This window comes from Fukomys damarensis, unplaced genomic scaffold (genome assembly GCF_012274545.1).
Source record: "Fukomys damarensis isolate Sample0158 unplaced genomic scaffold, DMR_v1.0_HiC HiC_scaffold_6, whole genome shotgun sequence".
In the NCBI taxonomy this organism is placed as follows: domain Eukaryota; kingdom Metazoa; phylum Chordata; class Mammalia; order Rodentia; family Bathyergidae; genus Fukomys; species Fukomys damarensis.
The window spans coordinates 10,445,288-10,470,259 of NW_022900918.1; the positions used below are offsets into that span (position 1 = coordinate 10,445,288).

The 24,972-nt window shown below is 38.0% G+C and overlaps 1 long non-coding RNA gene across 1 annotated transcript in view; it reads right to left on the reverse strand.

Annotated features, from left to right (window-relative positions):
* Nucleotides 1-24,668, reverse strand: part of LOC117285123 — a 38,551-nt gene extending 13,883 nt beyond the window's left edge. Inside the window, exon 1 of the long non-coding RNA XR_004516098.1 lies at nucleotides 24,551-24,668. This is a non-coding gene — a long non-coding RNA (uncharacterized LOC117285123). The remainder of the gene's footprint in view (nucleotides 1-24,550) is intronic.
* Between the last annotated feature and the right edge of the window lie 304 nt (nucleotides 24,669-24,972).

A 24,972-nucleotide genomic window follows, 5' to 3' on the forward strand; every position in this document is an offset into this window, starting at 1 on the left:
GTGAAATGGAGATAAAAATAGTATCTACCCCCAAAGTAATTAATATTAAAGGAGATCACCTGTGAGAATGTTTAGGACAATACTTGGGACATAGTGAGGTTTATTAAATGTTATTTTTATTATGTAAATTATTATTATTACTTTAATATCTTCAGGGCTGGAGATTGAGCCCAATGCGTTGTGCATGCTAAGCATCTGCTCTGCCACTGTGCCATGCTCCTAGCCCAATTAGGAGAATTATTGTTACATTAATTCTCACAAATCTGTGATTGAATAGAAGAGCTTTGAAACATCTTTACTGGGACACAATTGGCTTTAAAAACAGGTGTCTTTTGGTGTTTAAAAGGGGGCCTGAGTCCTGTCAGCCTTGAGGTACTGGACATTCATGCCCATCTTCCTGAGCTGGCCCCCTTGGTGACACCGGAGTGGCCCTTGGGGCTGTCTTTCATCAGGGCTCTGCGGTGCTTCAGGCCTAGCCACTGTTACTTTGTCAAGGACGATCTGTTTGCCTCCTCAGAGTTTGATGATCAATACAAGAATCAGTTACTATCATATTTGTTTATTTTATAAGCAGTGTAAGTACACAGAGGAGTTTTCTGGTCTGTCTCTCCTCTGAGATGATCAGGAGATCTGCTTGTCTTTTCTGCTCCTCATTGTTTAGGCCCTGGAGAAGACAGACTCTTCCCAAGGCTTTGACAAAGACATTCTGCAGCCTGTGGGTTCCTCACTTAATTCTTCTGTCTGCTCTTCCTTCTGAGGAGCTGCACCTGGTTCACTGCCACAGGCACAACACCTACTTACCCAGGGTGCAACTGTGATCCCCCAGTGCAGGAGTCATCTTAATACAGCTGCAGCTGTCCTGCCAAGACTCCACAGACTTGAGAAAATAAAGTGTGCCAACCAAGGTAACAACCAAGAAGGTCGGGGCTGGTTAGAGGGAAGGAGGGAGGGCACCTTGCCTCCCTTTCTAAAAATATTTCATGACATTACGAAAACATGAAAGTCTAATTTTGAGTACTATTACTGGAAAGCATCTGCTATCAAGAAAATAAATGAATCAAAAGCATCTTTTTAGGTGCTCCGTAGTTCCCTTCCAGCATTTCTTCTTAAAGTAATTATAATTTATAAATAATTCAGGTAAACTCAAAACTCATAGAATTTCCACCTCAAAGTAAATCAGCCTTATCTGAGGTGACAAATTTTGTTGACTTTCTAGAAATGAGCTTGTCAAGCAGCCAGTCCTTCAAAATTCCCCTGCACCTTTTGTGAACCTTTACCCCTCAGAGCTCTTCAATTAGTAGAATAGCTGAATTGCTCAAATAATAGTTCTGAACTGGATGTGTTTGTCCTAATAAATATTTAGCTGAGTAAATTCAGACTCTACTTTTCAAACTTTTCTGAGGTCTCCGAACGGGTTTGCTTCTCCAGTTACTGAATATGACTACTTTTGGTAGGCTTTGGAGTCAGGCTGGATTCAGGTCCCAGCTCAACTTTAATTAGTTGGATAACTACCAGGTCATCTCACCTTTTAATCCTAAATTTCCTCATCTGTAAAGTAAGTTTCAGTAACAAGGTTGTCAAAATTAACATTTGCCAGTTGCTTCACACAGTGGCTAAGCATGTCCAATTCATGTTAGCTAAAACGATTATTACAGTCAGCATTATTTTAATATTAAATGTTAACTTCAAAAGTGATCAATTCAAAGGATGTGAGTCTGCAATTTATAAAAGAAAAATTCAAAAGGTATTTATATATTTTATAAGGAAATGTTAAATTCACTAAGAATGAGAGAGTGGAAATAAATCACGATAGACCATTTTTACCTGTAAAATTAGAAAAAGCTATGGATAATGATAACCCTATATTTTGGTAGAAATACAGCTAAACAAATGGGTACTATCAAAACCTAAGAGTAAAATCTTAAATTGGTGTAGCCTTTTGGGCATGCAACTCGGTATGTATCGAGTTTGACAGGAAGTGTCTCTTAAGGAGATAGTTATTGAGACTGTCAGAGATGTTTTTTTTTTTTTTTTTTTTTTTGTAAGACAGAGTGTCACTATGTAGTTCAGACTGCCCTGGAACTCACTATGTAGCGTAGGCTGGTCTCAAACTTGCAGAGATCTGCCTGCCTCAGCCTCCCGAGTGTTGTGATCATAGGCCTGCACTAGCACACCTGGCTGTCAGAGATTTTTATTAAAGCATTTATATAATAAAATAAAGATGAAACTAATGAATGAAAGTAGATGAACATTAAAATATAGTAGAGGAATATTATGAAGTTGTAAAATAATGGTCTCAAAAATCTTTAAGACTGTGTAGGTCAGGGCGGGGGGTTTAGCTCAGTGGTGCTGCTGCCTGCCTTGCAAGCACAAGGTCCCAAGTTTGATCACCAGCACTAAGAAAAAAGATTAGGCCAAAAACCCTCTCAAGACATTAGAAAATTAAGTAAAGCATATCATCCCACTTTGTTATTTGTGTGTGTAATAAATAAATAAATATATATATATATATATATTTGTATGTATGTAATTGTGTGTGTGTGTATATACACACACACATATATGTATATATGATACATAGCCATCAGTGATGACTTTTACGCATCTCCAATTGGATGGCCAATAGTCATCTTGAATTGTCCATATTTAAAGTTTTTAAATTCCCAGTCAACCAGATCTGCTCCTCTTCTAGTCTTCCTCACCTTGAGAAAGGGAAACTCTATCCTTCTAATTGTTTGAGCCAAATTATCAGGGTATCTCTTTTGAATTCTCTCTTTGTTCCATTCTCACAACTAACCCAACCATCAATCCACTTACCTCTCCTTTCACATTACCTTGAATATACTTTTCACCATCTTCCTGGATGACTGCAGTGGTTTATTAACTGAGGTCCTTGGCTCAGCCCGTCTTCCACCAGTCAGTATTAGAGTGAGCCCTTAACATCTCTCAGATCATGCTACTTCTGTATTCAAAAACCTCTGAAATACATCAGACTTAAAAGCTCATCCTGATTGGCCTTTGCTCTCTCTGTGAGCTTGTTTCTCCCAGACCTCCCCTCAAATGTATGGGTTCAGCTACACTCACCTCTTGCACTCCTAGTTCGCAGCAAATACCTTGTCTTTCCTCTTCACCTACTCCTACTTTTGCAGAATGCTCTTCACAGCTGGTCCTGTCCCTTCCCAGAGGGTTTGTCCTGGTGGCCTCTCCCCATATGCATAGCCACATTAGACAGTACCCAGCATCATGCCAGTGTCTCCTCTCACTAGTTCATAGCCTTTTGCTTTTAAATAGAATCACGACCAACTGACCTATTTCCACTTTCCTCAATCACACTGTCTCTCCCCAGCAGAACATAAGCCCTCTGAGAGCTGAAGGCTTATTTTTGTTTGCTGTTGGAGCTTCATTACTTAGAACAGTACTCATCTTATTTGTTGAATAAATAAATAAATAGACAAGGTCCAGATACATTTGATGATTTCAATTTTATTTACATACTTTTGTACTTAAACTTTTCAAAATGAGATTTTTTTGGTTTATCTTTATTATCACAATAAACTACAATAAATGTTATCCTTTTTATTTTTCACTTGGTAATTACTGGTATTAAAGGGCTAATGGAATTGTCTAGTCTTAATTTGGTTTGGGTAGTTCACTATGAAATATGAATCTGCTTGATAAAGGACAAAGGTCTTTGCTTTTTCTTAAGTCTCATTTCCTGCTTTTCATAATATTATTAAAACTGGTACATTTTCTACAGTTTCAAAGTGGATAGTATTAGGTGGCAGGGCTCTTTACCCATTCTTTTGACTTTTTCTACTACTGCCACTGCTGTTACTACTTGCATTACTTTGCTGTCTGTGATCTTTGCATTTGTACCTTCCTCTCCATGTCTTCTGTTAAGTCTGAGACCAGTGTATCTACATAGTAGAAGAAAACCAGCATCTGTAAGGTAGCTCAGGCATCAGGCCAAGTTATCTAACTAACCCTCTTCATAGGGATTATTTTTCCAGATGACAATGAAGATATGAAGACTGAGAGTTTAAACAATCACACAGCTAGTGAGTAGTCGAGAGCAGACCTGTCTGACTCCTAAGCCCACAGTTTCTGCTTCTCTTGATATTCCATTGTTGTCTCCCGGGTTTGTGATTTGTTTATTTATTTCTACATTTAAAGGCCACAGCACTGTTGTTTTTAACTGAGCTCCATCTTCTGCCTCCATTCATTGTAAGGCAGGGAGGTTGGGGAGGGTGGTGTGGGCTAGAGGTGGGCTGTGGGAGAAAGCTCCTCATGACTCATCTTCTTAGCACCAACAACAAGAGTGGTGAGCTTGCTAAGCTAAAGGCTTGGCTAAAACCTGGTAACTACGATATCAATAGGTGGTCTTGGATTTAGAGCTTTCATTAGTCCTTCAGTGAATTACTATTGTTTTGATTTTTTAAAATAAAAAATTGTTAAATATATCTTATTCAGTCTGCTTTGTGGAGGAGAATTCATAACACTTTAAGAAAAGATGAGGCTGGTACCTAGCATCTATGAAGTGGAACTTTAAATACATAGACACATTTCCATCTTCACAGACACTCAGAGGTACATACTGTTGTTGTTTTCTCTTAATAGATGAATCCATTTGAGCAGAGGAAAAGGAACTTGCTTATATGACAGGGCCTGAAGATAATTCTCCTGAGTTGGAAGTCAGTTTTCTTTCTACTACCTGTGTACTCATGCCACTTTTCCACAAGCAAATAGTTACATGGGTGGAATGTGATTATGAGACCTACGATCTTTTAAAAAAGAAGAGCACAAACTATAGCTATAGAACCTGAGGCCGAGGAAAGCGGCAGTACGTTAGCCGAGCACAGAAGCGCACTCTTGCTTCTGGCCTCCATAGAAGGCTCGGAGCATTCGTGTGACCCTGATGCATCTACCTGTGAATTTGTGATGCGAAAAAACGTCTCCACGGATCTGGAGAGGAGTGTCAGGACATTGGTGCTCCTCACCCAAATCGAAATGACTAGGTGATTTCAATGTATAAGTATCTAAAAAAGTTAAATATTGACTTGTCTGAGAGCAATACAAGGATTAACAAAATAGTTTTATCAGCTCCTTTTCTGGTTCTGATTGACATAATTTTATGCTTAAACTTTTACTGTATGTTGTTATGTGTTGTATAACATATATGTTATTTGCAATATCTTCCTTATCTTGAATATGATCTTCTGCAAGTCGCTTGTACCCGGGAAGAATCAAGTTTGTCTCTGATGGTATTTCAGGGACTGTAGAACTAAAAGAGTTCCATCAGTGACAGGAAACTGTGAGTCATCTCAGCTTGCATGCTTCCTGACTCTGAATGAAGAAGGGCAATGTTCACATAGAAACTGTATAACTTGTCACGTTGGGAACAGACTGATCTTGTTCTAATGCTCTTGCAGAACTCCAGATAGCCTTGTATGAGGAGAAATTTTCAGAAATTAATAAAATCAAGTTCAGCCTTAAGGAATGTGACTAATACATCTGAAATGAGTGACTCAAAACACTAAAATGGGGAGATATTTGCAGTTATAACATTGAACAGTTTTGTGTTACTTGAGGTTTTTTAATTAAAGAAGTGACAGCAACATTATGTTCACATTTGCAACACAAGAAGATGTCTTTACTTCAGAGATTTAAAAGTAAATCAACCACTGGGCAGAAACAGGTCAAAACTTTAAATCCTAAGGGGTATCTTAGAAATTTTATTAAATTGCAAAAAGGGCAAAAACTTGATGTAATTGTATATTGATGTTAATGTATGAAGATAAGCCCGATTGATCTGAAGATAATTTCCCAAGATAATTTTCTACAGCCCACATTTCTGTGAGTGCTCTTTGTCACTTCCAGGCATATGTGTGTGTGCTTAGGTCTGCAGGCCTGTGGGGACAAGTGGATACACGAGTACATGAGTAGGGAACAGCCAGCCCCTCCGCCATGTCATACGTGGGAACGTTGCAAGTGAGTGGTGTTTCACGTGTGATGACTTCAGCCAAATTGCAAAATGCAAATTGGCAAGGTGAGTTCTACCATTCAGAACCACACTTTGGGAGGTGCAAGAGATAAACAACTCTCTGGTCAAAGCTCTTATAACTTTCAGGAGTTAGCTGAGCATTTTCTTGCAGGGAAAATCTATCCTTTCCTAATCATACACTTAACAGATTGTCTTTTCCACCATGCTTGGGTTCCATGGAGTTCTCAGAGTTCACTGCCCAGCACATAGCACCTAACTAAATATTTGCTAAGCGATTGAATCAGTGAGCGGCTGAATGGATGAGTAAATGATAGGATGTGTATCAGAGAGCTTGTGCAAGCACACGCCAGGAAAGAAACCCAGGTATTTCTTCTTTTTCTTTCTGCTTTTTCATCCTTCTTTTTGATGAGTTAATCAACTTCTTTTCCTCTTAATAGTTAAGCCCTATGCTGGGAAACGCCACTTCTTCTGAAACAAACTAGGTCTTTCGGTCTCGTTTTCACCTCTTTCCCAAAGCTTTGCTGAGTAACTGGAAAAACAGCGATTTCTTCCTCAACTCCACTTTGTCTGAACATGCTGCAATCTGTGAGTCATTCTTCACTCTCAAGACACAAAAGACTGTTCCTTGGCTTGTGTTTGTCATAAATATTTACTGCTGTGACCTGATTTCCTTAATCTCAATACAATTGTCTGAGTAGCCTGAGCCCTTTTGTATATATACTAGTCTTACTCTTAGTCTGAGATCCCAAACTACTTCAGGGTCCTAAAATTTGTAGATATGGAATCCATTCTTACTAAGGTTATCAACAAAGTTGAAAACACTATGTTCCCCACCCCACCCCCGGAATCCTACATATTGTTCTAGACAATGTCTATCTTCTTATCCTCAAATCTTTATAATAATCTTATAGGGAAGGAGATATTTTCTACAGTTCTTTTATTTTTTTCCAGATAGAAAAGCTGAGATTTCAAGAAGTAGCTGCTAGAAATTACTAAAGCTGTGATTTAAGTTGGGACTGACATATAAAGTCTTCAGATCAATTTCTCTGTACTATATTACACATCCCACTCTTCCTACACTCTAATCACAGAGGCACTGAAAGCCACCAGAAGGCTGGTCTCGAATGCCACATCATAACTGATGGCATTCTGATGAAAGAAAGAATAAAAGAGGCAGATTCAGTTGTGTGTACCTGTAATCACAGCACTCTGGAGGCTGAGACAGGAGGATTGCCAAGAGTGCAAGGCTAGCCTGGGTTACATAGTGAGTTCAAGGCCAGCCTAAAATACTTGGTGAGACCTTGACTCAAAAAACTAACCAAACCAACCAACAAAAACCCAATCAGAAAAACAAAATCTATATATAAATATATATAAATTAATAGAAAGGTATACTATTAACCCTGACTTTGTCTGGTGCTATGGGTAATTAAGTTTTCCTTTTTAAATTTTGTTGTTCAGTGCTGGGAATGAAACATGGGGCAATCTGACACTGAGCTATATCCCAAGCCCTTTTAATTTTTTTTTTTTTTTTGAGCAAGGGTCTCTACATTGCCCAGGTGTGTCCTAAACCTGAAACTCTCCTGCCCCAGCCTCCTGAATAGCTCAGATTACAAGCATTTATCACCATACTTGGCTAACATTCTATTTTTAAAATTTCAAAATGAACATATATTATTTTTATATTCAGGAATAATTAATTAGATCAAGATGCTATACAGAGATAAATAAGGCATGGTTCTTGTTCTCAAGGAATATTTGATTAAATAAGCTAATGGTATACTTATAAAATATTAGACGATAAACACCATAAGGGAGAGATGTGTGAGTCATAGGAGTTTGGGGAGAGGGGTCACTAAACAGAATGGGATGATTAAGAAAGACTTCTTGGAAGAGCTCTCATTTTCTTCAAATTATAAGGAATGCAAAAATTGTGACGGAAACAGGGAGATTAAATATCTTCATCAGGATTTTTTAATTGGGTGTATACATTTTGTTTAAACAATTTAAAGAAATTTAGTTTCTCTGGTGTGAAAAACTATAATACTACACAAGATCCTAATGAGATAATTGACAATGTGAAATAGGAAGAAAAGGGCTAAAGGTGTAGGGAAAGTGGGAAGGGTAGGGGAAAGGAAATAAGGGAAAAGAAAAAGTATGAGAAAATGAAAACATGGAAATAAAGTGTTTGTAAATGGGGAGGGGAGGAGGGGGTGAAGGGAGGGCAGGGACAAGGGGAGAAAATGAGAACCAAGACCTGTCATGTAAAGGTACAGGATCCCAACAATGAATGTAACTGTACTGTATACCTAAAATGTACCATAAACTCAATAAAAAGAACAAAAAAAAACCAATTTAAAAGATATTTTCACTTTGGCTTCACCGTTTTATAAAGAGGAAGATTTTATTATATCTAATGTTTATGCATACAAAAGTAAGAGGGTAAAAAAATCTAAGCTGACCAAAGAGAAAGAATGGATGAAAGAAAGAAAGAAACAAGGAAAGAAAGGCAGGCAGGCATCAGCACCATTAAGAGGTGGTAACTGTGTGGTCAGTACCTGTGCCCCTGCTAGGACAGTTTCTGTTACAGTGCATCACCAGGACTTTAGATCTTGGGAAAGTATCGAGAATGTGGGAGAACAATGGCAGAGAAAGCCAATCCCTTGCTGTTCACAGACCAGTATACAGTGTCACTTAACGGGAAGCAGAGAGATAACCTGCGCATGTTTCTTGGAACTGGGGCTTATTCATCTCCACTTCACAGCTACAGAGGCACCTGACTTTTTCTTAATTTAGTTCAGAATAGCAGGATGAGGTGGGAAGTTCAGGGAGGTTAGTTTGTTATATCTTACATATTCTCACAATTTGACTTTTTATAACACCCGTTTGCTCAATTTCCTTCAGAAGACTACCTCTGTTTGAATTAGGAGACATGCAGTGAGTGTCTATTTTTTAAGATTTACCCTGAAAAAGTGTTGGGAGGCTATAACTATGTACGTCACACCTCTGTTCTCTTTCCAGTGGAGGAGGAATTTTGCAAGGTAAATATAACAACACTATAAGTGGTTTATTCATTCTATCAACAAACATTTTTAAATTCTACTACAGGGAAGACATGAAATATTAGTGTGGAGAGCACACAGTGATAATTAACTTCAAGGACATGCGGATAAGGAGTTCGGAAGAGATGGATATTACAGACGGAGAAACGACTATGAAAAATTCCTGGAGAGCATGGTCTTTGCTCTGGGTCTTGGGTGGTTTCAGAAGGGACAATACTCTACACAAGACAGTCTTTGTAAATGGAAGGAGATAGGAGCAAGATATAGAAAGGGGCATCACGCCGGCTAATTCAAAGGAAGAAATGTGAAGAAAAGTGGGGAATGAAGGAAGGCAGACAAGTCAAACCTCTTCTGGAAGATGGAGCTCACGTTAGACAAGACTGCCTGGAGAGGACTCTACATTGGGAGTGAGGCTCAAACTGCACAAACCACAAATGTACATTAACATGCCAGAAAATATACGTATGGAGGACTTGGGGTGATAGTGGTGGTTGTTGGTGGTGATGAGAAAAGTGACGATGATTGCCGTGACCTGGTGACAGAGACGGTGGAAGAGAAAGAGGATCCTCACTAGGACAGGCAGCTTGCTGGAAAGAAAAATGAAAACTCAAATTTTTCTTAACTTACATCATTGGTGATAACATATCCTAATGTATTTGAGGAATGCAGCATCAAAGATGGTACTAGGTACAGGGGAGATTATAGAATTGATAAGTCAGTAGATTTAATGGTTAGCTAAACTAATTAAAAGAGAGTGGATTTAATGAGGGTGATTTGGCTTCTTTCAAACAAAAGAGGACCCAATTAATGATGAGTAAAACTCATGACAAGGAAACAACCTAAAACACATAATTAACCTGTAGGACTTAGTGCCATAGTGTAGAATTAATGGATAGTATTAGGTTGTGTAGAAATCTAAGATTTAAAAAGCATTTAGCACTTACACGAATAAGCGATGTTATTAGTATTTAATATCCCCAGAGATAAGTATCATTATTGTTTGTTAATTTCACTTAAGATTATGAAATACGTACTCGATTGCTTGCCTTTGTAAAGTTCAGTGAATAAATGAATCTCATATTTTATAGCCTTGAGTTAATTAGGAGTCACATGATTTTTGTACTATATCATTGAAATAAAAAAAGAATTGGCATAAGAATTAGTCAGTGTTTTTGCCGCTTATATTAGTGTCTTTTTTCAAAATCCCCATTAGTGTTATTCCTAACTGGATTTCAACTTTCCTATGATGGCTTTCATTACCTCCTTAGGGAGATTATTCTTTACAATAGTTGCTACTATCTGGCAACTTTTATTATCTGCAGGCCTTCTATACTTTTTTGTATCCATAAACTAAATCTCACCAGCAGATATATGTTGAAAAAAGCAAAATTATCAGCCAGGTTTTACACACACACACACACACACACACACACACACACACACACACTATTTCCTCCTTCTAATAGTTGCATCCTATATTTGAGAGTCTTTCCCCTTACAACTTCTCATGTCATTCATTAGTTTCGGCAGAGTTTTGGAATTTCATGTACTAACAGCACTTCGTTAGTGAAGAATGGTGAAGAAGACCATGGTTTGGAAACATGATGGGTTGAGGTTTAGATCCTAGGTGTAAAATGTAATAGCTAGTGACCTTAGACGTTGGGTTCACCATTCTGAGCTTGGCCTTCATCTGTGACAATGGGTGGAAGGATGGAAGATGGCGCCCTGGCTGGGTTCTTGGGAGGATGTGAGAGAATGTCTGTCTGGGGCCTGGAACGTGGAAGCACTCATTCTGTGGCAAGTGCTCCAGGCCACTTCAGTTTTGCACACTGTGTCCTAGAAGAGAACTCAGAGAAAACTTTGTGTTTGTGGATTCTTCTCACTAATGTCATCTGTTTCGTTTCTGGTGACCTGTCTTCCTCTGCCCTCCTTCCTGAGGTTTGACATGTGAGCAGCCCATCAGTGTGCGCTGTCTGGCTGTCTAATTTATAAACTCTTTCCTTAGGCAAATCCCTGGGTATAAATTAGAGAAAAGCTGAAGAAGTTTCTTTTGATCACAATCTCAAACCATATTCTTTAACCCTAGCTTTGCGAAGAAGAAAGCTTCATACTTATCTGACTTTTTCTTTGATTTCTCTAAGAATACAAAATCTGCAGGTCAGAAACGAGTTTATCACTGCAGTGAGGCTCCCATATCGTGGAATTGTATTCTTAGCAGCGCTTAAGGCATTAATGTCATGCTAAAAGAAATAGTTTGATTAGGAAATTCATAAGTAAGATTTAAGAAAAATGGCTCAAATTCCTTTTAAAATTTGCTTAATTAATTGGGGCTTGGAGTAGTAATGCTAGCTCTGCTTTTCTTTTTATTTTATAATTTGGGGAAACTTGTACACATTCCTACCCAATACTAATGTCATGAGTCACAGTTTTACATTTTAGAGTTCTGAGATGAAACAAATTGCAAGCTCCTTGTTGAGCAACAATTTCTGCAAAGTGCAGTAAGGAAATAAAATTGTACATTATAAAGACCTTTCATCTCGTGTTAAACCTGTGTATTTCTTTAAAACAAAGTGTATTAGGCATCTTTCCCACCTTTCCCATTGACACCCACAACTGAAAGGAGTAGGGGTTTAATTTGGGTTAAAGTTTTAGAGGATTCAGTTTATGGTCAGCTTCCTCCAAGGCAGGAACAGCAAGATCTGTGAGGGGATGTGGAGGGGAGGAGGAAACATGGCTGGGAGGCAGAGCAGGGCAACAGTGCCAGAGAAGGAGGGGCCAGGGACCCAAGTTCATGCCACCTGAACCCCTCAGACATACCCAGAAGGATGATTTACTAACTTCCTGGGCAGTTCCCAAGCCAATCCTGTTGAAAATTAAGCTTAACCATCATACATAGACATGTTTCTGTGACGTAATGAATTTATTATTTTAAAAGAGGTATATGGAAAGTTAAATGGACTGAAATAACAGATTGCATTTATTGAATGCTTACTGTGTGCGTGCCATGTGCTATACAGTGAATTGATTAACTTTTTTAATGAATCATTTCATAAGCTAGGTACTAATGGCTATGAGTATTTGACAGATGAGGAAAATAAGGCCAAGAGGGTTTAAATAAGGCACTTATCTTCTCACATCTGCTGAGCTACCACTTAAGAGGAACCCAGGAAGTTTAATTCAAGAACAGCAGTTCTGAAAGAGCTGGCAACCAGCAGGCTTTATTTCCTCACAGATAGCCTCTAGTCCTATAACTCCACTCAAAAATAAAAGTGAGTTACTTTGTAAGATCTGAGATACTCCAGGCTGTTTTACATTATCACTCTGGGTTATACTTACCTAAAAATAATTGTCCATAAGATCATCTTTGAATTTAGAGGTAAATTTGTTGTCATAATTAAAAACTTACACTGATATGGAGATACCTCAAAGAGCTGGGACTAGAGGTTCCATTTGACCCAGCCATCCTTCTGCTGGGTATCTTTCCAAAAGAATTAAAAGAATCATACCAGAGTAATATATGCGTACCTATGTTTGTAGCAGCACAGTTTGTAATAGGTAAAACTTGGAAACAGCCCATTTGCCCATCAGTTGGAAACTGGATAAAGAAGATGTGGATTTTCTATAAAATGGAATACTACTCAGCCATAAAGAATGAGAAATTAGAGTCATTCATAGGAAAATGGATACATTTTGAGGATATACCCTTAAGTGAAATAAGTAAATCACACATGTGTAAATACCGAATAGTGTCTCTGGTGTGAAAAACTATAATAGGACACAAGATCCTAATGAGATAATTAACAATGTGAAATAGGAAGAAAAGGGCTAAAGATGTAGGGACAGTGAGAAGGATAGGGAAAGGGGAGCAAGGGAAAAGGAAAAAATATGAGAAAATGTAAAAATGTAATTAAAGTATTTGAAGGTGGGGAGGGGAGGAGGAGGTGGAGGGAGGACATGGACAAAGGGAAAAAAATGAGAACCAAGACCTGTCATGGAAAGGTACAGGATCGCAGTAATAAATATAACTGTACTGTGTACCTAGAATGTACCACTAAACTCAATAAAAAGAAAAAATAAAAACTTACACTGAATAGTACTATAAATATACATGCACTTACACATACATGTGCGTCTGTATATATTTTACATCTACCTATGCATATAATATGCTTGCATGCATGAGTGCGTGCACACACATACATCTATATCTTTGAGAATTCCAAATAACAACTACACGGTATTATCTTCTTATTGCTGCTGTAACAAATTGCCAAAAATGCAGTGGCCTAAGAATGCAGTGGAAGTCAGAAGTTTGAAATGGCTTTCAGTGGGCTAAATTCAAAGTGTAAGCAAGCCTGCGTTTCTTTCTTCAATCTCAGGGGAGGACCTATTTTTGAGCCTCCTCACTTTCTAGAAGCTGCATGTGTTCATTGGCAGGTGGGCCCCTTCCATCTTCAAGCAAGCAATTAGTCTCACAGCACCTTCTCTCTACATTTGACTTTCTGCTTCCTTTTTTTGTCACTCAGAGACCCTTGTGAATGTTTTGGGCCTATTCAGATAGTCCAGAGTAATCTCGTTATGCTTATTTTTTAGGTCAGCTGATTAATGACATTAATGCCTCCTGCAACAGCCATAGACAGAACACACAGGTCCTGGAGATTAGGTCAGGAACAGTTTTCAGTGACCATTATTCTGCCACCACAGCAGGAGCTTTTCCTCTAAAATGTATTCATTTTCGAAATAAGTATGATGACCTTTAATTTTGGACACAGAAATCATCAATTTGATAGTTTAGGGCAAAATGTAAACTCATTTGATTGAAACTCAAGGGATAAACAAAGAATCTCTTACATTTGTCCTCAGTTTCCCAACTTCTTTGGGCTTTGATAAAAATATTCATTTTTGTCATCATAAATTAAATAGAGAAAAAAATCCTTTGAAATCATTTGGGCCTAAAAAACTCAGTGTGAAATGTTTTGGTTAAATATATATAAATGCTTGCACATTCTTTGTGCTATTTTCCATAGTTTTGTTTCACAGCATTGTTACTATTACTTTCTCGGTACTAAAAGAGAATTTTATTAGTAGCAAAGGCTCTACACAATTAAAATGATCCCCACACAGGTACGCACAGGGACACACACAAGCATTCACGCACATTCCTCATTTCTTTATTGTTAATGATCTAGAAATCAGAGTCAAAATGGAGGAATTTGTTGTAAAGATATAAACAAACTAATCTTCATAGATTATTGCTTCAAAGAGATTCACTGAAAGTTAAAATAGCATGCATTTTCTTGGAAAATTAAGACGTGATTTTCTGAAAGTCTCCATTTTTTCCTTTGGTCCTCCTAATAGGCTCATGGTTTCATTTCCTTTGTTTTGCTCAAGTCAGTAATGCAAATGTTAAGCTCCCTCTATTAGTGCCCCTTAAAAGTAAGTTGATACTTCGGAGCTTTTAAATGGACCTAAATGGTTTTCAGGCATTTTCATTTCTGTTTTCCACTAGCCAGGAGACCCTAAGGGTAGGGAGCCATGCCTTCTTTATAACACCCCACAAGTCCTGTACAGTCCATTACGGGCTTAGCAGGATTTTTGTTATTAACTTGGGAATACAAAAGTTGGTCAGCACTTGTCTGTAGAAATAAACAGTAAATGGTGCAAATTCTAAATTACTTCAAGCACACTTTGAAGGACTATTTTTGAGTTGAGACTCAGAGTATAGAAAAAAAATGAAAGTTCTGTAGGACATCTTTTAACACAGCCACTTTACTTAAAATTAGTGAGATTGTCTCTTTGACCCCAAAGGTTGAAAATCAATTAAAATAAATTACAGCTCAGCTTTAAACCTTTCATTCTCTCCCACTCCCCGAGCTTCTAATTGTTTTTGGTGCCTGATTTAGAGTCAGCATATAAAATATCATAGTTTTCTAAGCTATAAATTAACGAGTAACTCAGAGAATCCTTCTGGGTCATCTTCCACCTCCAAACCTGGTGGAGCAAATGGAAATGGATGACTCATTTCTAGAGGATCCAGCGTGTTAAATCAATGAGCATGTTTGCTTGAATTTTGCCTCCTAATGAGCTGAAACAGATAGAAGATTTCTCCTGTATCCAGATGGGATTATTTTGGAAAGTAAACTAATGCACATGCCCACACAAAATTCCTCTGCTATCTGCAGCCAGATTCTGTTAGATGCTCACCAAGAGGATCTGCCAGCTACGCGAGAGGCTCCTTAACAGAGTTGGCTCCATAGGATTTATTCCAGAAGACAAATTTTTCTTTTCTGCTTTGTTCAGTAATATGCACAACACTTTCTAGACATGGTGATTTTGTGTGTGTCTGTGAATGTGGGGGAGGCTTAAATTTTGTGACAGTTGGTGGAATTCCTTTCCTTAGGTTATTTCAGCTTGGGACTGATTACTGATAGTGATAAAGTGCTACCATTTAAATTAATTTCACTAAGCTTGTTGCTTTTATTGTGTAAAACTCTCTTAACAGTCACCAAGACAAAACATAAACAACTCAAGAAGAGTAACTAGCTCTGACTGGGTACATTGGGATAGCTTTCAAAAGGTAGTTTTTAAAGCTGTGAAATATATTTTCATGCAGCCAACAATTATATTTCTAAAATTATGCACTATGGAATTAACAATGGCCTTGTATCCGATCTTATAAGAAATTTCATTGTAATGCAATTTATCAGGACCAAAGAACAAAACAAAACCTATAAAATATCCTAAATTTCTAGTAATAGTGTATTGGTCCATTAATAATGAGTTCCCTCAGAAGGAAACACCAAGATTAGCAATGCAAGAGATTTATTGGGCTAAGTGCCAGTGAAGGAAAATGGGGAGAAAGAAGATCAGACCATAATGCCAGTCTCACCCTGGTCAAAGAGAGATGGAAGAAATTTTGGATGGAAGAGTTGTGCAGCAGCACAGTTTGAACAGCGTTTCAGCAAGGGTGATAGAATTGTGCATCTCTCAGGAAAGCGAAAGAATTGTGCATCTCTCGGGATTGTCCATGGGAAGGGTAGCCTCTGCTCAAATTTGCTGGCAGTTTCAGCAAGAAACAGCTGACGGCAGTAGTCACTTATACTCTGTGTAGCAGCAAGAGAATTGAGAAGAGCTTTTTCCAGCCACCACACATCCAATAAGTCACAACATGACATCAATCGTTAAAGTACAGAATATTTGCTGACAAGAAAAAAATGCTTCCAGTGTATTTATTAATCTAGACAGGTGTGGTGGCACAGGTCTGTAATTCCAGCACTCTGGAATGCTAAGGCAGGAGGATTGCAAGTTTGAGCCCAACCTGGGCAACTTAGTGAGACGCTATCTCAGAAAAGAAGGAGGAGGAGGAGGAGGAAGAAGGAAGAAGAAGAGGAAGAGGAAGAAGAGAAGAGGAGAGGAAGAGAGGAGGAAGAAGAAGAAGAGGAAAAAGCTATAGATATAACTCATTTCAAAGGCCCTGGGGTCAATTCCCAGTTCAAAAAAACCATTTAAAAATTTATTTAACTTTATATTCCTTACTACAGAAATAGTCACTAGAGATAACTATAGCTTTTCTAATTTGGAAAGAAAAGACAAGTGGTAAAACATATCAAAAGGTTGCGATAAAAAGTAAAAATCACTACACATTTACCATCATTATTTGTTTTCCTATCCTGTGATGCTTGTTATAATCACAAAAAAGAGAAACTTGTAAAATTAATTTATAGCACCATCGAGTCATACATGAATATTAGGTTGTAGAAACTGTCACAGTTAAAATTTAGGGCTCTAACCGAGGCTATGTTTTAGTATATTGTAAAGATAAGGTTTACCTTGTTTTCTGGGAAATGAATACTACATATGCGGAGAATAAATGCTGAGCAGAACGGCACCCTTTGCCATTTATTCAGGCCATACCTTGCCTTGTTGAGAAATCAAGGAGACTAACAGGATTGAATGAGTAACAGCTGTAAGGAGTAATCCCAGCTTACATTCTGGACGGCCTGGCCCTACCTTTCCAACCACGGGCATGTATGCATGGGAGACCAGCCTTCCAAGGATTAGAATAGGTGGAGAATATGGAAAGACTCCCACTGGAGCAGGGTTTTATATGTGCTTGCTCTGTTCCACGTTCCCACGCATGCACCTGTGAAGTGCCTCATTCAGTGATAATTAATAATTGCTGTGATGGTGACCTTTGTGTACATGCCAATTTGCAATTAGCTCCTTTGGATTGAAAAATGGAATTTTAGAGCTGGAGACACTTTAGATGATACTATCCCCATGATGTGTTCTGTAATAAGAGCATCAAATAAATTTAGATATTGTTTCATATCATAACTCCCAATTATAATGGTAAATATATTAAAATGGATCCAACTTGTGTCATGCCTGCATGCATACCCAATTAAACACTGGAAAGAAAAGTTGTTCTGGTGAGCTTTGCAAAAATAAACAAATAAATAAAATGGAAGTGATTTAGTTGTAGAACTGAATTTAACTGTTTAATACAGTATTTCTGAAAGGTAAGCAGGGAAAAGAAAAAATAAGAGAAAAGGAAAACATGGAAACAAAGTCTTTGTAAATAGGGAAGGGTGGAGGGGGTGAAGGGAGGGCAGGGGAATGGGGAAAAAATAAGAACCAAGACCTGTCATGTAAAGGTACAAGATCTCAATGATGAATGTAACTGTGCTGTATACCTAAAAAATACCAACAAAAAAATGTAAAAACTCTTTCCATAATACCTATTAATCCAGTATGTTCATTAAATAGACTGTGGGAAAACATACTTTTATTCTACCTGTTTGTCTCATTTGAAAATTGTGAGGGGATTCATGCCCTGTCCGAGGTCACACAAATTAGTACTAGAAACTAGGTACTAAGACAATGGTGCTTGGCTTAGTCACAGGACTGAATATACCTATAGCTTGCTCTTTCACCTATTGCAATTGATACAGCCATTTTATCATCTTTTAAAAGTAAAAATATTTAAATTTAGTACACTTTTGAAAACTTGAGTAAACCCACCCAAAATATCTACCTCAGAAAGTATCCAAATTATTTTGAAGTACACCAAAGAACAAGCGGGAAATAACTCCATTGTCTTTTTCCTCCCCCTCAGCTCCCATTTTCAAGGATGTGTTTTAGATTATTGGGCTGAAGAACAAGCTTCTTTAGGAGCTACTCCCGAGTAACAATTTGTTAATTGCTTCTGAAATGATTTTAAGTCGCTTCTTTTATTGGAATCCATAGTGTAGTGCTTACATGAGTCGTACCACTTTTTCTCTGATGCTTTTAGAGTTACCATGGAGGCTTACATTTGGCCAAGTGGGAAGCAAGTTAAAAAGCAAGCTTCTAAATGCATGCTTTGGGGTGATTGCAGATTCTTCATCTCCTCAGGGAGACCGAGCAGCTGCACCCTCAGGATGCCCCTTCTCTTGCCTTGAAGAGTGAACCAATTTCCCAGAAGATTAGAAAGAGATTGATGCAAGGGTGTGCAGCATGGGGGTCAAAACATAGGCTTGCTGGCTCTTCCAGCTGTTTGTTTTTGTTAGTTTCCAGTGATCTTGATGCCTCTTGAGTAAGAGATCTAAGAATGTAGCCAGGTCTCTGGACTGAAACCAGTTATAAAAATTCTGAAGTTCTGCTGGGCTTGAACCAAGAAATACAGGTGGTCTTACAGAGCCACTTCAATCTTAGCCCGGCCTTAGAATAGCAGCAAATACCTGGGTGTGTTTATTATTCTCCAACAAATATTTTTCCATTTATTTCATTTTTAAAACAACCAAAGATAAAGCTTATTCAGCTGTAAAAATGAATTTATGTCTTAGTTCAGTTGACTTTTCTTTTCTATTCTTCTCAAAGGGAAAAGAGAAAGTGCTGGGAAAAGCAATAATTTTTGCAAGTGCATCAATTAGGGAGTCCTTAAGTGTAACCTGACATATTTTTAGGGGTAGGGATCTCCTGACTTGCTCGATTATTTCTGGACTTTTCTACAAAGACCCTCTGAATGTTTGTTGCCACAGAGATCTCAACAAACACTAAAGACCCATCTACCAGAGTGAATTCCCTCAGCAAAATCTCTGTTCCTTGCCAAGAATCAAAGGTCAGCCCAGTGGAGTGCCGTCTTCATGTTCCGACGCTACAGCGTGTCTGGAACAGAGTGAGAACAAAAATTATCCTGGTTTGGTGCCTCCTGACTCTTAAGGGAAGAGTCCCAACAAGCCTGCCTCTAGGAGTTCAGAAAGCACATTTGGAGGCTGGGAAAGGGCCAGGTTAAACAGGAGAGAAAGGCAATTGAGAATAAATAAGATAAAGGAAATAAATGACTCAAAGAAGAGTTTTAAATCAATATTTACACCTATATCGCCATATTTACAGCTTAAACACTATGCCCTGAACATGCAGGAAATAAATTTTTATGAGTCTTTTAATGAATGTTAAGTAAATAATATCACAAACAATGGGCCTCAGTGAACTTTCTTAGGAAGACTATACAGTGAGTTACTCAGACGTAGTCAGAGGCAGTTGAACTTAGTAATGCAGAGTTTTTAGAAAAAGCAGTTTTCAATTAGCTGTTTCTAATACGATGCAAAACCTTTCAAACATGTCTATTACTGTAGGGAACCATGACATAGAATTAGAAGATTTCTATACTACCTGACTAAAGCTGTCTATATGGCAGGTTTCACTGTTCACTAGAGCAATGGTCAAAGCACAGATGCCATCACCACCACTATCAAAATGGAGCAATTGATTACCTGTGCAGATAAGGCTAATTAAAGGGCACTGACAAACTAAAGTAGTCCAGGACAGCCAGGCATCTGCACAGCAAAAGGATTTTATCAGTGGATTGATGCCATGGACTCAGTAACTGGCTTTTAAAAGCCATTTTTCTTTTCCCTCTTTTTTGGGGGAGGTGAGGGGAGATATGCTAGATATCTGACCAGGATAGTCCTGTTGGCAGGACCAGATCAATGATAAGTAAGCCAGAAATGCTCTCATATGTAAAATACAGGCCCAGGAAATACCACCGAACTCTGGGATCTTCATGAAATGCTCAGATGTGCTTTTTAAACTTTTATTTATTTTTCAGATGCCCCATTGCTTTGTGTCCTCCGGTTGTATTTACAAGTATAATGGAAAATGACAATCCTTCCATTCTTTCTTAAAATGTCAAAGACCACACAAAACGAATTATTCTGAGTCATGTGCTATTTTTGCACATCACACCAGGTAATCTCCACAGCACAATGGGCCTCATGATTTGAAAGTCGTCATTCTTGGAAATTCCAACTTTGAAAAAAAAATCCCTCCAATCAACAAAATGACAGTTTTTTAATTGAAGGCCCACACACAAATTAGTAAATAATTATTGCATCTACTGGCAGTCAAATAGAGCATTTCATCCAATTCTCTACTTGTAAAGATTCAACACTCCTTACGATTTCGAGGGAAAGAATATTTAAACAAAAGATTCCCCTTATCCCCAACCAGGGGTTAGACTAAGACCTTTGCACTGAGCTACATGCCCAAACCATTTATTTTATTTTATTTATTTATTTTTGATTTTGAGACTGGGTCTTAGTGTATTCTATGCCCTCCACCTCACACTATGGCTTGGGCTGACCTTGAACTCGTGATCTTACTGCCTTAGTCTCCAAAGTGCTAGGATTACAGAAGTATGTCTCTATGTCTGGTTGAGAAATTTAAAAAAAAAAAAAATCACTAGCCCTTTCTTAAAAGGAAAATAATGTAATTATTTAAGCAAATTTGTCATAAACTTGTAGTGGTAAAAATCAACCCTTATAAACCTTAGTTCCAGTTTGGACCATGCAGCACATCGGGCTATGCTAGCCAGAGAGGCTATGCTAGCTATGTATCTCAATTTACTTATTAACAAAACTGATATAATATCTATCACTTAGGGTTGTCATAACAATGAAATATTTGTATCCAGTGGTCTGTCCATACTTTTGGAGGATTAGTTCCAGAAACCCCCTCCCCACTACCACAGACACCAAAATATGAGGATGCACAAGTACAGTGCTATCTCAATTCACGAATTCTTTTGTTTGTAAGCAATTTGGTTTGAAAACAGAAACATTTGGCAAAATTTTGTTCTTGTGTGCAAATGCTGCATCAGGGGACAAACACGATTGCAGCCATCTTTCCCACACAAACACAGTGGCCATTTTTTCCAAAATCATAGACCAAATTCAGCTTGTGAACCAGGTACCACTGTACAGTACCTTGAATGAAATGGTAGAAGTATTTGAATATAACTTAACACCTGTATTTCTATATATTGTTGATCATCTCAATTATTTATAATTCCTAATATAATGTAAACACTATAGTACTATAGTATATACATACTGTATAGTTTTGGAAATCACAAGAGAAACCATATGTACCTGTTCAGTATGGTACAGGTTTTTTTTTTTTCCTGGCTATTTTTGATTTATGGTTGGTTGACTCCATGGATGCAGAACTCATGCATACAGAAGGTCAATTGCATATGAAATTATGTGGCACTTTCCCTGGCAATTTATAGTAGCTGAATCTGAACAACTGTTTTTTACTATCTTGGAGATTTGTATCGATAGAAACCTGTGGTGAGTTTCTCTTTAAACATATGTGCTCATGAGAAAATATAAGTGGAAAAAGCAAGGAAGTATGAACACCTTAATATTGTCTGAAAAATACTTTTAACCTTGGTAACTCCGTGCAGTAATCTCTGCTTCCCTGTCTCACAGTTCTCCAGATCACCTTTTGAAAATGCTAGATTAAGGAAAGTATGTGAGCCTATCGGTCAAGGGGAGGTTGTCATGGAAGTGTCAGACAAGAAAGGGGAAACTGAGCTGGGTGTAATGGTGCGCTCCTGTAATCCTAGTAGGATGGCGGCAAGTTTGAGCCCAGCCTGGGTGATTTAGCAATTTAGGGAGAACCTACGTCAAAATAAATAAAAAAGGGCTGGGGGTGTAGCTTAGTATAAAGGCCTTCAATTCAATCCCAGTAACACACATACACATAGAAGAAAGGGAGCGGGAGAGAGAGAGAGAGAGAGAGAGAGAGAGAGAGAGAGAGAGAGAGAGAGAGAGAGAGAAGAGGAAAGGGAGCGGGAGAGAGAGAGAGAGAGAGAGAGAGAGAGAGAGAGAGAGAGAGAGAGAGGAAGAGAAATTGTCTGTTAACTATTTTTACCAAAATCTTCAGGGAAAATGTGTCATGGTGGGTAGCTGCCAAACTGCAGGTGGTTGTTAAGGAAAGAAATTTAAATAGATGTGATGAGACTCAGAAAGAATGAACAAAATGGCCAACTAGAATAGATATTTTCCCTCTTTCCAGCTATTTCTATCACCTTTAAAAAATCAAGTGCTCCTTGAAAATCTACCCCTACTTCTGTAATTAATTTGCAGACTTATTTGTGATTCTAAAGCCCTTGACTCAGGGAAAGTTTTTACTTCTTTCACTGTAGGAGTAAGAAGTTGAATGAGAAGCCAGCCCTGTGTTGGAGGTGAAGGAAGCGACCAGGGGTGCAGATGTGAGGGGTGGGGCTTGGTGGAGAGAGGAAGGAGAGGGGCCCTGGGTGTGAGGGCCCAAGGCTGGATCAACTCAGAAGAGTGAAGAGGAACTCGGAGTTTTTCCTGCCTGTCATGGAGCAGGAATGATGCAAGCAGATTAGGGGGTTCTGGGAAAGCAGAAGTGCCCATCAGAGGGATCCAACATTTGCTCTAAATCTACTCCAGAAAATTGGAGGAATATATGCTCGTGAAATATCCTTCTATCAATTGTGAGAATTTGGAAGAAAATCAACTTTTTAAGGAACTCAACAGGTCACAGTATAAAACTCACTGGGAAAAAATTTGGCCTAGTATATAATTCAGATTATCATAAATTATGTTCAGCATTGTAGTTTCTTAGTTTGTAAATATAATTTATATTCAATATGCTGTTTAAAAATTGTAAAGGAAAATTATTATATTATTCTATAACCAGAGTAAATGGACATCTAGTAGAAATAAAGCATGTGAACATGTTTATATAATCTATTTTACTTATAACTATATTATTACAGTGGCTTATACAATTTTTTTCAATGGAAGTAATGAATGAATTATTGAATTCCAGTGCTTTTTGTTTGGGTTTTCTCTTTCACAGGCAAGTAATAATTTCCCCACTCTTATTTCTCTTCTTTTTTTCTTTTTGGTACAAGGGATCAAACTTGGGTCCTTGTGCTTGCAAGGCAGGCGGTGGAACCACTGAGCTAAATCCCTGGCCTTTATTGTTCTTTAAAGAACAGTATATTGCAAAAATATGTTTCATTGACATTAGTTATACAAGCGCATATAAATGCTCTCCAGATAGATTTTTACAGTTAAAGAAGTTTGGAAAACTATGGATTCAGTGAAGATGTTGCTTTATAGTAATAATTTCCTGAGCCCATGAAATAAATTGTTCATCAAGAAATTCCAAGAAAGCTATCCACAAGCAAATACATCCAGACTCTCTTGGTTTGAAAACTTAATTTCATGGTGACTCTATTACCTTCTCTTAGAACATGTATTCTGAGTGAAAGAGCTTTAAGAAAATTTGCTTTACACTGCAAGACAAAATGATTGGATTTGCACATAGTATCTTTGCAAAGCTGTTCAGTTTTAAAATTCAAGAGGAGCTCAGTGGCTCTGCACCTGCCTTGCAAGCACAAGGTCCTCAGTTTGATACCCAGAACCAAAAAGAAAAAAGAAAAAAAATTCTAGAGGTGCCCCCTTTTTTATTAAGGAAAATCAAAATGAAACATAAATATGGCTGCCTTGTTATTTTAATATTGTCTTGCTTTTCAAAATAAAGCTTGACAAGAGAACTTGAGTTAGACTAACTCAGGTAGGAGGGTACAAGAGTACAGATTGTATTTTTCCTGTTCTTCCACTCTCAGGGTGAAAAAACAATAGGTAAGAGGGAGCTTTTGCTTCTGAAAAAGATGATTCTCTTGCTGTGGTGAGCGTGTGTAATTCTTTCCCTACACACACGGTATCATAACGCATGTGCCAGGCTGGCTGGTAGCATCGTCAGTTTCCTGTACTGACTGAGGAACAGGAAGGAAAGAAGGGGCTGAGGATAGGGACGGCGGCTGGTCCTCTATCTTCATCATAACCGGCGTTTTGCTATTTTGTTTGAAATATTTCAAACACTCAGAATGCAGACATTTCTATAATGAAATGTAGTTCCAGAGACACTTTTCAGGGAGAGATAGGTAAGATTCTTTTACTGTCTTCATTTTCAAACCTTATGCTACCATTCTTACTGACGCGAACACTCAACGGTTGACCGTCTGTGAGCTATATATGTGTCCAAACATTACATCTATTAAAATGTATTAAACCTATTAAAAATCAAAATTAAACTGCTTCTATTTTTAAGTGGGCTTAACTACAAAGAAACATTTACTGAATGCAAAACACACAACAGTGACTGTATAATAATAATCTACCTGAATGTAGATTGTCAGCTGTCACGTAACCCCGGGGCTCTCTCTTCATTCCTTCAGCTATTCCTGGAAAGGCATACATTCCTTATCACATTTCAGCAGCTGTATGAACACAACTTGGGAAAAAGTACAGTAATCCACCTTTATCTGCACTTTGGCTTTTGGATATTTCATTTAAAAGACTCCAGAAATAAATAATTTATAGGCTTTGAATTGTGCACTTTTCTGAGAAGTGTGATGAAATCTCACTTGGTCTCACTTTACCCTGCCTGGCACTGGAAACCCTGTGTGCTTCAGATCTTCAGCTATCGTGATACCACAGTGGATGCTTTTAAGAAGCCCTTATTTTGCTTAACAATGGCCTCAAAGTGTAAGGATAGTGAGGTTGTCAATTCCATTAGAGTATATGATTATCATTATTCTGC